The sequence below is a fragment of the Polistes dominula genome, unplaced genomic scaffold (genome assembly GCF_049000335.1).
Source record: "Polistes dominula isolate Pdom_NZ unplaced genomic scaffold, Pdom_raw_medaka contig_11, whole genome shotgun sequence".
NCBI lineage: Eukaryota > Metazoa > Arthropoda > Insecta > Hymenoptera > Vespidae > Polistes > Polistes dominula.
This window is the reverse complement of record NW_028301154.1, coordinates 4,914,556-4,925,264: the sequence shown is the minus strand read 5'-3', so window position 1 is coordinate 4,925,264 and position 10,709 is coordinate 4,914,556. Positions and strand designations below refer to the sequence as shown.

Below are 10,709 nucleotides of genomic sequence, written 5' to 3'. Positions count from 1 at the left end.
TCCCTACCCTCCCTCTGGCCCCCCAACACTACCTCGCACGGCTCGCGCTAGTCAGCGCCAGCGATCCCATTCGTACGATAAAATCGTGGCGTACGATCCATTTGGAATTTGGAAAACTTGATGACCTTTTTTCTTTTTTTTTAGTCAACAAATTTTCCAAAGGTGCACCCCCACCCCAACCCTCACTCCCACCACCACTCCCATCACCACGATCTCCCGTTCGACGATCGTTTTCATCGTTTTCATGATAGGGTTTGAGAACTTGATGAGTAAAAAAAAAAAGGTCATCAACTTGTAAAAGTTGGAACTTTTTTTGCTTTTTCCACATTTAGAAAATTTCGTATGACAAATTAGAATAATTATTACATTTATATTTTTTACATTTATATTATATTCATTACATAGTTAACGGCCATACCGTGATGGAAACACAAGTTCTCGTCCGATCACTTAAGTTAAGCATCACTGGGCACGGTTAGTACTTGGATGGGTCACCGCTTGGGAACACCGTGTGCTGTTAACACTGGGATGGAAAAGAGAGAGAGAGAGGGTTGAGAGGACGCGGGCCAGGTACACGAGGATGGCGATGGGGTTGAGAGGGAATACTCCGGATTACATTTGGAAGATGGAGGCAGGATGCTCCGGGGATTGAGATAGAGATGATAAGACGGGCCAGTAACTACATAGGAAAAATAATGGTGATGGAGGAAGGAAGATGGCCAAAGGAGTGTCTGATGGAGGAGGCGAGGTGCACAGAATACAAGGAAAGGAAAAAGATACCGGGAAAAGGGTATTGGGACAAAGGAACGACGAGAGGAGAAAACAGGGAAGTATGGGCAAGGATGAGATGCGGGAGCGTAGGGAGAGAGGCATGGAAGGGCTTCAGGGACACGAGGTGCAGAGTATGCAAGAGTGAGGAGGAAACCTTGGGGCACATATGGGTCTGCGAGGAGGCCCTGAGGTTGGTTGATGGATGAGCAAACTCTCTAGGGAACTTCAGGGAATGGGAAGAACAACAGAGGAAGGACCGGAGGGTGGATGGAGAAAGGCTTTGGAAGGGAAAGTGATAGTAGAGGAGATGTGTGAGGTAGCAAGGTCTTTTGAGAGGGTAGCGAGGGGAAAAGAATAGGAAATAAGTAGTTTAAGAAAGTAGGATAAGGAATATGTGACACTGTATGTAGCAAGGAGGCTATGTTGAAACCCGCGAGGGTAGACATGGAATAAAGTGTATCAGTATCAGTATATTCATTACATATTTTATTCGCTCAGTTGTTTACTGCTTAACGCGAAGCACCTCTCGCTCACCACCCCAGTTCCCCTACACCTGTGACACTGCGACAGTCACACATACAAGAAATACAATGAAACACATAAATCCGAAACTTAAAGACACTTTTTTTTTGTTTTATTTCTTTTTTTTTTACGTATCAAACATCGTTAATGACGTCAGTCTATCCGGCAATTTGATAGCTCCATAGGAAACCTCACAATGAGGAAATTGAAAGTTGAGGTCCTTTCATTTTTTTCTTTTTTTTTCTTTTTTCTCTTTTTACTCATCAAATTTGCACACGAGTCGCTTCTACGGTTAACGGTTAACACGTTCGCGGACGTGAATGCTATAGCATTCATTTTCATGATGATGCAGAATGACATGAATGCTACAGCATTCAAATCTTAAAGTCAATTATTTTTAATTCAATTTTATATGACCTTAAGTTTTTGTAATTATTATACCTGTCAAGGTAATGACTAACTCATTCTTTAGGTATTTTCGTATTATCTTATCTTTTCTCTGTGTATTTACAAATTTGCTTAGGCAAGCACATTGCGTAAAATAGAAGCGTAATACTTGACGTGGATGCTATAGCATCTGTATTGGACATTGGATTTACAAAAATTTCGGCTAAAAATAAGTGCAAGATACTGTTGTAAAACAAATGAGAAAAGACGTCGCGTATTTGCGGCCTCGGGCCCCCAAAGAACAATCGAAGCGTCGCATACATTGTATATGCTGCGACGGTAGCGAACGTTTTATTTCCGTTGTCTGCTTCATTGTGATATTCGAGATCAAAGTGAAAACAGCAGTTTTTCGATTTACGTTTAAAATTTCTTGAAGAAAAATGAATTCATATAAGAAGCGTAGGCGGATTTTGGAATTATTTGATGACACTGATTCTGATTCAGATGGAGATAGAGGTAAGTGTATTATTAAAATAATTGAAAATGAAAGAAATGAATTTGATGAAAATTCTTGTGATAGGATTTGGACAGTTCAATGAAAATTCAAGGAGAGTACCCCTAATTTATTTTTGTCAAATAATATGGGTTTATCAACATCATCATCTTCTGATTCAGAGAATACTGACAATGTCAATATTTCAAATGAGGTACATGAGACAGACACGCTGTGGAATGAAGATATAACAGATATTCAAGACTTTCATTTAGATTGGTCTTCAGTGGGTGTAGCTAATGACGTTATAAACTGTAAAACTCCGAAAGAGATTTTCGATAAAATTTGGAATCAGAAAATAATGGATTTAATTGTTAGCTGCACAAATAAATATGGGGACAAATTGTTGTCACTATCACGTCCGCATACGAGAAATTGCCGGATACAGAGCTTCAAAGAAACGAACCTTGATGAAATGGAAATATTCTTTGGCCTTTGTTTGTTACAGTCTCAAATAAAGACGCCTAAAGTTCGTTCAAACTGGTCAAGCAATCCATTATATTACCATCCGATTTTCGGGGCATCAATGACGGGGCGCAGATTTGAACAGCTTTTGCGTTGTTTGAACTGTGAATCCGTAGCAATAAATGACAGACTATCTAAGATTTTCGACCTTCTGAAGCTTGTAAATGGTTCGTTTCAAACCGTATATAAGCCTGGGAAAAATTTATCATTAGATGAGTCAATGATGCTGCATCGCGGAAGATTAAGTTTTCGGCAATTTATAAAATCAAAAAAAAATAAGTATGGGATTAAATTCTACAACCTTTGCACACATGATGGCTATGCTCTCAATGTAGACATATATAAAGGCAAAGTATCACATGAGACTCATTCCTTATCCGTAGTGGATTCTGTGGTTATGAGTCTAATGAAACCATATTTATCGAAGGGCTTTTCATTATTTATGGACAACTACTATAATAGTATCGGACTGAGCAATCGATTATTCAGTTTTAAAACTCATACCACTGGAACTTTACGTACCAATCGCAAAGGGAATCCAAAAATCATAACGCAAACAAAATTGAAGAGAGGAGAACATATATGGAGAAGACAAGGCAACGTGTATGTTAGTAAGTGGAAAGACAAACGAGATGTACTTTGTATAACAACAGAAAATCATCCCAAAATAATTAACGTGCAGAATAAACATGGCGTTTGGACAAAAAAACCGATAGAGGTAGCCAATTACAATGCAAATATGTCGGGCATAGACAGATGTGATCAGATGATATCATATTATTCCTCACCTAAAAAATCTATCCGTTGGTACAAAAAAGTAATATTCCGTTTGCTAGATATTTCTGTATGGAATTCTTATTACATTTATAAAAAGATAAATGATTCAAACATTGGTTTTCTCGATTTTCGAGACCAGTTAATAAATACGCTTCTAAAAATACCGCAAAATTCAAGTGGACGTAATTTCGTGCTTGAAAATGCCAACCCACAAACGCATGTTAGGTACAACCCAACAACAGATTTTCGAGATGCACATTATCAGGAAAAAATTCCGCCACCACCAAATTACAAGCGTAAAACGTATTTTCTAAAATGCAAGTACTGTTATAGGCAGAAAATAATTAAATTCACATCACACCGATGTCAGGATTGTACAAATAAACCTCCACTGTGTCCTGGACAGTGCTTCCGACAATGGCATTTACCTCCTGCAGATCAAAATAACTCCAGTAGTTCGGATATGGAGTTTTAAAAACATATAATTATAATGATAAACGCATTATGTTTAGTTTTATATATATATATGTATATTTGTATTTTATCATATGTATTTTATCATATATTTTATGAACTTATGAAGGTAATTTCTTATTTTTTTTATATGTTGACGCATAAAGACCCAGTTTTGAATAAATAGTGTAGTGAAACCACAAATAAACCCCTTTTTCTCATGTATTCTATTAATGAATGCTATAGCATTCACGTCATCCCAGTTGAAAAATTTGATCTGTATTGTCGTGGATGCTATAGCATTCATTGTATATAACGATTAAAATATGATAATCTGACTACCCTTATAAAATGTGTTTAATCAAATTTCGGATATCACAACCAATTTAAAAATAAAATGACTGTCAATTTTTGCACCTCGCTGAAACTTTTACTGTCCGCGAACGTGTTAACCCTTTCATTACGGGTGCCGCCTATAGGCGGCGGCCGCGCGACGACCTGTGTGTACGGGTGCCGCCTATAGGCGGCGGCCGCACGACGACCTGTGCCGGCTCACGCTGGTAAAAAGAAATGTACTGTACCGATAGAGTATCTCTTGATTCTATCGACCCATATTGGATTAAATCCTAATAGAAATATATCCTGCATACGAAAGAAGCTTTTGTTTTTTTCTACTGGATACTGGAATATTTGTACGATACAAGACGCGACTATATGAAACCAGGATTATAGTACAAAATCGCTCTTGAACCGTTATAAGTAATTGAAAGAAAGCGAGAGAAATTGGAAAGATTAGTGTCTAATTTTACAGTTTTGAGGTTAATTTTCAGGTTAGAAACATTTGATAAACATTTGATCATACTTGAACATTTTGTTTGAAGCTTTGTTAAAAATTTGTTTTATATAATGTTTTTTGCGCCCTTGTTAGAATGTCACGGTGGAATTCAAAGAGAAATCTATTTTTCAATGGATTGACTGATACAGAGTCCGATTCCGAAAATGAAAACGAAAATAATTTCATTGTACACAGAAAAAAAAGGACTATATGTGATACCTCACACTCAGAAATAGAAAAGGATGACGAAGATAATGACGACCACTGCGACACATGGACTTCAAAAACTTTCGTTCCTAAAATACATCCGTTTACGGCAAAACATGCAGGGATTATACCAAATATCAGCAGATCGGCAAAAATCATTGATTATTTTGAACTTTTCGTCTCAGAAGAGTTCGTACAATACATTGCAAACGAAACGAATGATTATTGGACAAAAAAAAGAAAACAACAATATGAAGGATGTAAACGGAACAACAGTATCCGAATTGTACTGTTTTTTCGCTCTTTCATTTCTTATGACACGTAATAAGAAATTATCCTTGGTCGAATATTGGAGTAAAGACATACTTCTGCGTAGCGATGTCTTCGGTGAAATTATGGCTAGAGATCGATATTTGAAACTGTTAGAGATGCTACATTTCAGCCATGATGTTAGAGCCACCAATGATCGGATATATAAAATAAGGAACATCATTGATATGCTCCGAAAAGCATTTAGCGAATCATTCTATCCCTATCAAAAATTATGTATTGACGAGAGTTTGCTTTTGTATAAAGGGCGATTATCTTTTAAACAATATATTCCTTCGAAGAGAAGTAGATTCGGCATTAAATCGTTTATACTTAGTGACTGCCGAACAGGGTTTGTGCAAGATATTATTGTGTATGCCGGATCATCGACCGAAGTCCATAGCGAAAATAAGGAAATTGGGAAGTCGGGAGCAATAGTAGAAACACTTTTGAAGCCCTACTTAGGAAAAGGCCATACCCTGTTTGTAGACAACTGGTATTCCAGTCCAGCCTTGTTCAATTTATTATATAACAACTACACAAATGCATGCGGAACTGTAAGCAAAAGACGCAAAGGAATGCCGAAGATTCATGATAGACTAAGAAAAGGAGAGGCATCTTTTCGGTCATCCAAAAATTTACTAGTTATAAAGTGGGCAGACAAAAAGGATGTATACATGCTGTCTACCATGCATACATCAGAATTTACAACGGTTTCTAGGCATGGCGGAAAAAAAACTACTCAAAAAACCTCTCTGTGTATCAGATTACAATGATTCTATGGGTGCCGTCGATAAAGCAGATATGGTAATCAGTACTGTCAGTTCAACGCGCAAATCCTTAAAATGGTACCGCAAATTCTTTTTCCATTTATTAGACATATGCGTGTGGAATGCGTATTGTCTGTATAAACATAAAACCCAAGAAGCCATTTCTATGGCCAAGTTTCAGTTAGAATTGATCCGGGAACTACTGGAAAAATATCATAAGACAACTAATTATCATCAGCGAACAGCCAATAATAATCCATTACGATTAATAGAGCGACATTTTCCTTCAGTCTATGTACCAGCTGGAAAAACCGAAAGAGAAGGTGCGTTGTCTGCAGCGCAAACGATAAAAGACGCGAGTCTAGATACGAATGCCAAAATTGTAATGTAGGTCTCTGCGTCGACCCTTGTTTTAGGATTTATCATTCTCAATTACATTACTAAAAGTTATAATTTAATGTCTAAGCACCCCAAATTGTATTTTTACTTATAATAATATAATAGCAAAATTTGTAAATATGTAAATAACTTAATATTCATACAATATACTCATTTTCATGTTTTTCCTATAATACGATGAAACAGTTGTTATGTAACTCTTAAAAAAGTGTACATACAAGTCAATCATAAAGTGGCGTTGAAAAACGTTAGTCCGAATATCGAAGACTACTGACGAGCAAAGTGCACACTTCGCGGCGCGGTGACCCGTTCAGTGGCGTCACTCCAGCGGAGCGGACCGCCGTAAGGAAAGGGTTAAACAAAAGTTGAAGAGATAAACAACGTACAAAACAGAAGACACGAAAAAAATATGAGGATATATGACGATATAAAAAGATACATGAAGATATATGACGATATAAAGAAAACAAGCTAAGAAGCAAGAAGACAGAAGAAAATGAAGAAAAGAAGCAAGAAGACAGAAGAAAACTGAATAAACGGTTGGAAAAATTGCTACAGAGCAGCATAGCACCATTTGCATACCAGCAATACCTCAGAAAGCATCTCAGAGAAACATTACTCTCTCCAATTTTTATTTTAACATTTAACTTTTTTTCAGTTTTTCTTTTTTTCAGTTTTTACTTTTACAGCTTTTCTTTTTATTAACATATTACCAACATTAGGACGTCACAGAAGATCACACGACAAAAAAGAAGTTTTACTAATTTTACAGGTAAATATTTTAAAATTATTAATCCAGGTAATTTTTAAAGGATAAACATATTCTCAAAATTTTATTAAGTCTTTGAATTTTTTTCAACTATTTAATTAGTATTCTATTTATTCTGTCATTTTAGTCTTTACATTTAGAACAGGGCGATTTCAACATTTAGAACTGATAGGACATATAGGACAGATAGGACAGATAGGACAGATAGGACAGATAGAACAGATATAGACAGATAAAATAGCCGCTACAGAATCTACTATAATTTCAGTAAGTCTATATAAATCTATGTAAAGATATAGTAACATCACGGAAGATCGCACAAAAAAAGTATGTTAAAAATTGATCAAGTAAAATATTTGATAATTATTAATCCAGGTATTTTTTAAAGGATAAACATATCCTCAAAATTGAATATAGTCTTATAATTTTTTTCAACAATTTAATTATTAGTCTATTTATTTAGTCATTTAACGCTATAAATTAATTATGTTATGCAAATTATTACTGTTGTAACATTATCTAATGAAGTTCATAGTAAAAAATATGGCCCGATCATTTTATGTATTCAATTAAACATGTTTTATTTTGAGCTAAAAATTTATTGCCTAGGTAATAACGAACGTTTGAGTTTTGCTGCTAGAAGAGAAGAGTTATTTTTTAAACATATTTTTTAAATTAATTTGCAAACATATTTTGTAACACTTCTTCTTTAATTATTCAAGTTTTTATTTCTTTCGCATTTAATATTGATTATATTTACAATGACAGATAACACATCTCTTACGCAATTAAAAAAACAAAGCACACGGCGGCCACAAAAGTTCCGTAGGGAGTGGCTTAATAATCCGGATTTTTGTTCGTGGCTCCGGCCTCATTCTGATAAATTAAAAGCTCAATGCTCACTCTGCAAAGCAACAATCACTGCGGAGTTATCGGTTATTCGCAAACATGCGACTAATAAGTCTCATTTATTAATGTTAAAAGGTTTAAATAAACTAGCGAAAATGTCTAATTTTATAGAAAAAGCTTCAAATGAAGTTCGAAATGATTCAATGAACCATAAAGTTTCCCGCGCAGAAATTAAATTGTGTAGTTTTTTTGCAGAACGCAATGTACCTTTTAAGATTATGGATCACTTAACACCGTAACTCCAGGAGTGTTTTCCTGATAGTGACATTATAAAGGAAGTCCGATTAAAATCTTCTAAAAGCGCATGTGTTATTAAAAACGTAATCGGATTTGCTGAAAAAAAAGAACTAGCTAGTAAATTACAAAAAACTTATTTTAGTGTATTGATAGATGAGTCAACTGACATTTCAATGACTCAAACATTGTGCATTACCGTACGGTATTACGATGAATCTCTAGGAAAAATAGTTAGTCATTTTTGGGAGTTATGTTGAATTTTTAATGATAATTCTAAAGAAGTATCTGCTACAGCAGAGCATCTTTTTAATTGTGTCCGGGAATCTTTTTAACGTTTTTCTGTATCTTTTGATAAAATTATTGGTTTCGGGTCAGACGGTTGTAATGCGATGATGGGTAAACATAATTCAGTAAGAACAAGATTTAAAGATAGTTGTCCTAACATTTACATCATGACGTGTATTTGTCATTCGCTTCACCTTTGTGCCAGTGAAGCTTGTGACGCAATACCATCTGATTGTGAAAAATTATTTCATTCAATTTATAATCACTTTTCATCAAGTTCTAAGCAGCAGCATGAATTTAAACAATATCAACAATTTTTAGAGCTGAAAAATCATAAAATTTTGTGTCCAGTGGAGACTCGATGGCTTTCAGTAACGGCTGTAATTACCAGGCTTCTAGAGCAGTGGGACGCGTTAACTTTATATTTTAATAATATCGTTTACGATATAGAAACAAAAAGATCAAATTCACGAAAAACAAAAACTTCTTCGGCTTTAAATTTTGAAATAGAAGAATTTATACTTCAAAATCTTAATAATCCAATTACAAAATTATATTATCATTTTCTGGAATGGATTTTACCCAAATTCACAACTTTAAACAAACTTTTTCAATCCGAGAAACCATTAATTACAGTCGTTCATAAAAAAATGAGTTCTACATATATAGAAATACTTAAAAATTTTATGATCCCGGAATACGTTAATAAAACACCGTTAAGTTTGATTAATCCGGCTGATGAATCGAAATATATAAATATTATGAATGTTTACACGGGTGTATATTCAATGGATTTTTTTAACAAGCCTGAGTACTCGACATCTCCACGAAAAGAAGTAAAAATCGAATTTCTTACAAATTGTAGAAATTTTTTTCGTAAAAGGCTGCTTAGCAATAAAGAAAAGGTATGATTTCGAGAATGTTCTATTAAAAAATCTATCTATTATTAATCCTGAAGAAGCTGTTTCTCAATTTACACGAAATATAACACCTTCTTTATTACCGGTAATGCGACAACTACCTCGACTTGTCCCTAAAGAATGCTACCAATCAATCGACGATGAGTGGCGACAGCTACCAAATTTTATTTTACCGGAAAATATTAAAATCACCGATCCTGTAGATGCATTTTGGCACAAACTAAAAAAATTTGAAGATACGGATGAAATCTATTCTTTTAAAAATCTAGCTAGTTTTTTTAAGTATAATGTCACTACCGTTGTCAAACGCAGATTGTGAGCGTATTTTTAGTAAAATTAATTTAATTAAAACAAAAACTCGGAATAAATTATCTGTAGAAACGCTTAATGGGTTGTTACTGTCTAGTCAAAGAGTAGATTCTAATTGTGTAAATTATGAACCCAGTCAACGGGAATACAATTTAATAAAAAATTCTTTATATGTTAGTGAAGAGAAAAGCATTGATGATAAAAACAATAACGAATAGGAAGAAGATTGGAGACGATGGAGAGGTATGCGAAGGGAATGGACTAACGATAAATGCCAAGAAAACAAAAATTATGGTGTTCAGGAACGGGGAAAAACCGGCAGATGGAGGAGTGACATTTATATGGAGAGAGAGGTTGAGGTCGTGAGCGATTTTGTGTACCTGGGATGTAACTTCACGTCAGGAAATGCAACAACGAGACACATAGAAAGTGTGGCGGGAAAGGCGCAGAAGGCGGCAAACGCGGCATGGGGAGTAATGAAAAGGGCAGGTAGAGAAACGAGGGACGAGAGGGTATATCTGATGAATACATTAGTGAGGTCAGTTGTGATATATATGGTTGAGGTATGGGGGTGGGGAAATCTAGAAAGGCTGGTGAGAGTACAAGGAAGTTATGCGAGAATGGCTATGGGGGTGGCGAGGAACACGCCAAAATATGTATGGAGAAATGAACTAGATGTGAAGGGAATAGAGTTAACGTGTAGGGAGGGGGCAATCAGGTACATAGCCAACATCACGAAGATGGAGAGTGTAAGGTGGCCAAAAGTATGTCTGAAGGAGGAAATGAGAGCGGTTCTCAATTGCCAGCCGTCTAAATGGGGGAGTCAAGGTGA

General features: G+C 35.5%; 1 long non-coding RNA gene and 1 other non-coding gene across 2 annotated transcripts; one reads left to right on the top strand and one right to left on the bottom strand.

Annotated features, from left to right (window-relative positions):
- The first annotated feature begins 404 nt into the window (after positions 1–404).
- On the top strand, positions 405–523 carry LOC149030620 (5S ribosomal RNA). The gene has a single exon (XR_016178661.1). It is a non-coding gene; the product is annotated as a 5S ribosomal RNA (ribosomal RNA).
- A 7,396-nt stretch (positions 524–7,919) lies between these two features.
- On the bottom strand, positions 7,920–9,974 carry LOC149030619 (uncharacterized). Its single transcript, XR_016178566.1, has 2 exons — positions 8,334–9,974; positions 7,920–8,121 (listed from the first exon to the last, which is right to left on the bottom strand). It is a non-coding gene; the product is annotated as an uncharacterized LOC149030619 (long non-coding RNA).
- Positions 9,975–10,709: the final 735 nt, after the last annotated feature.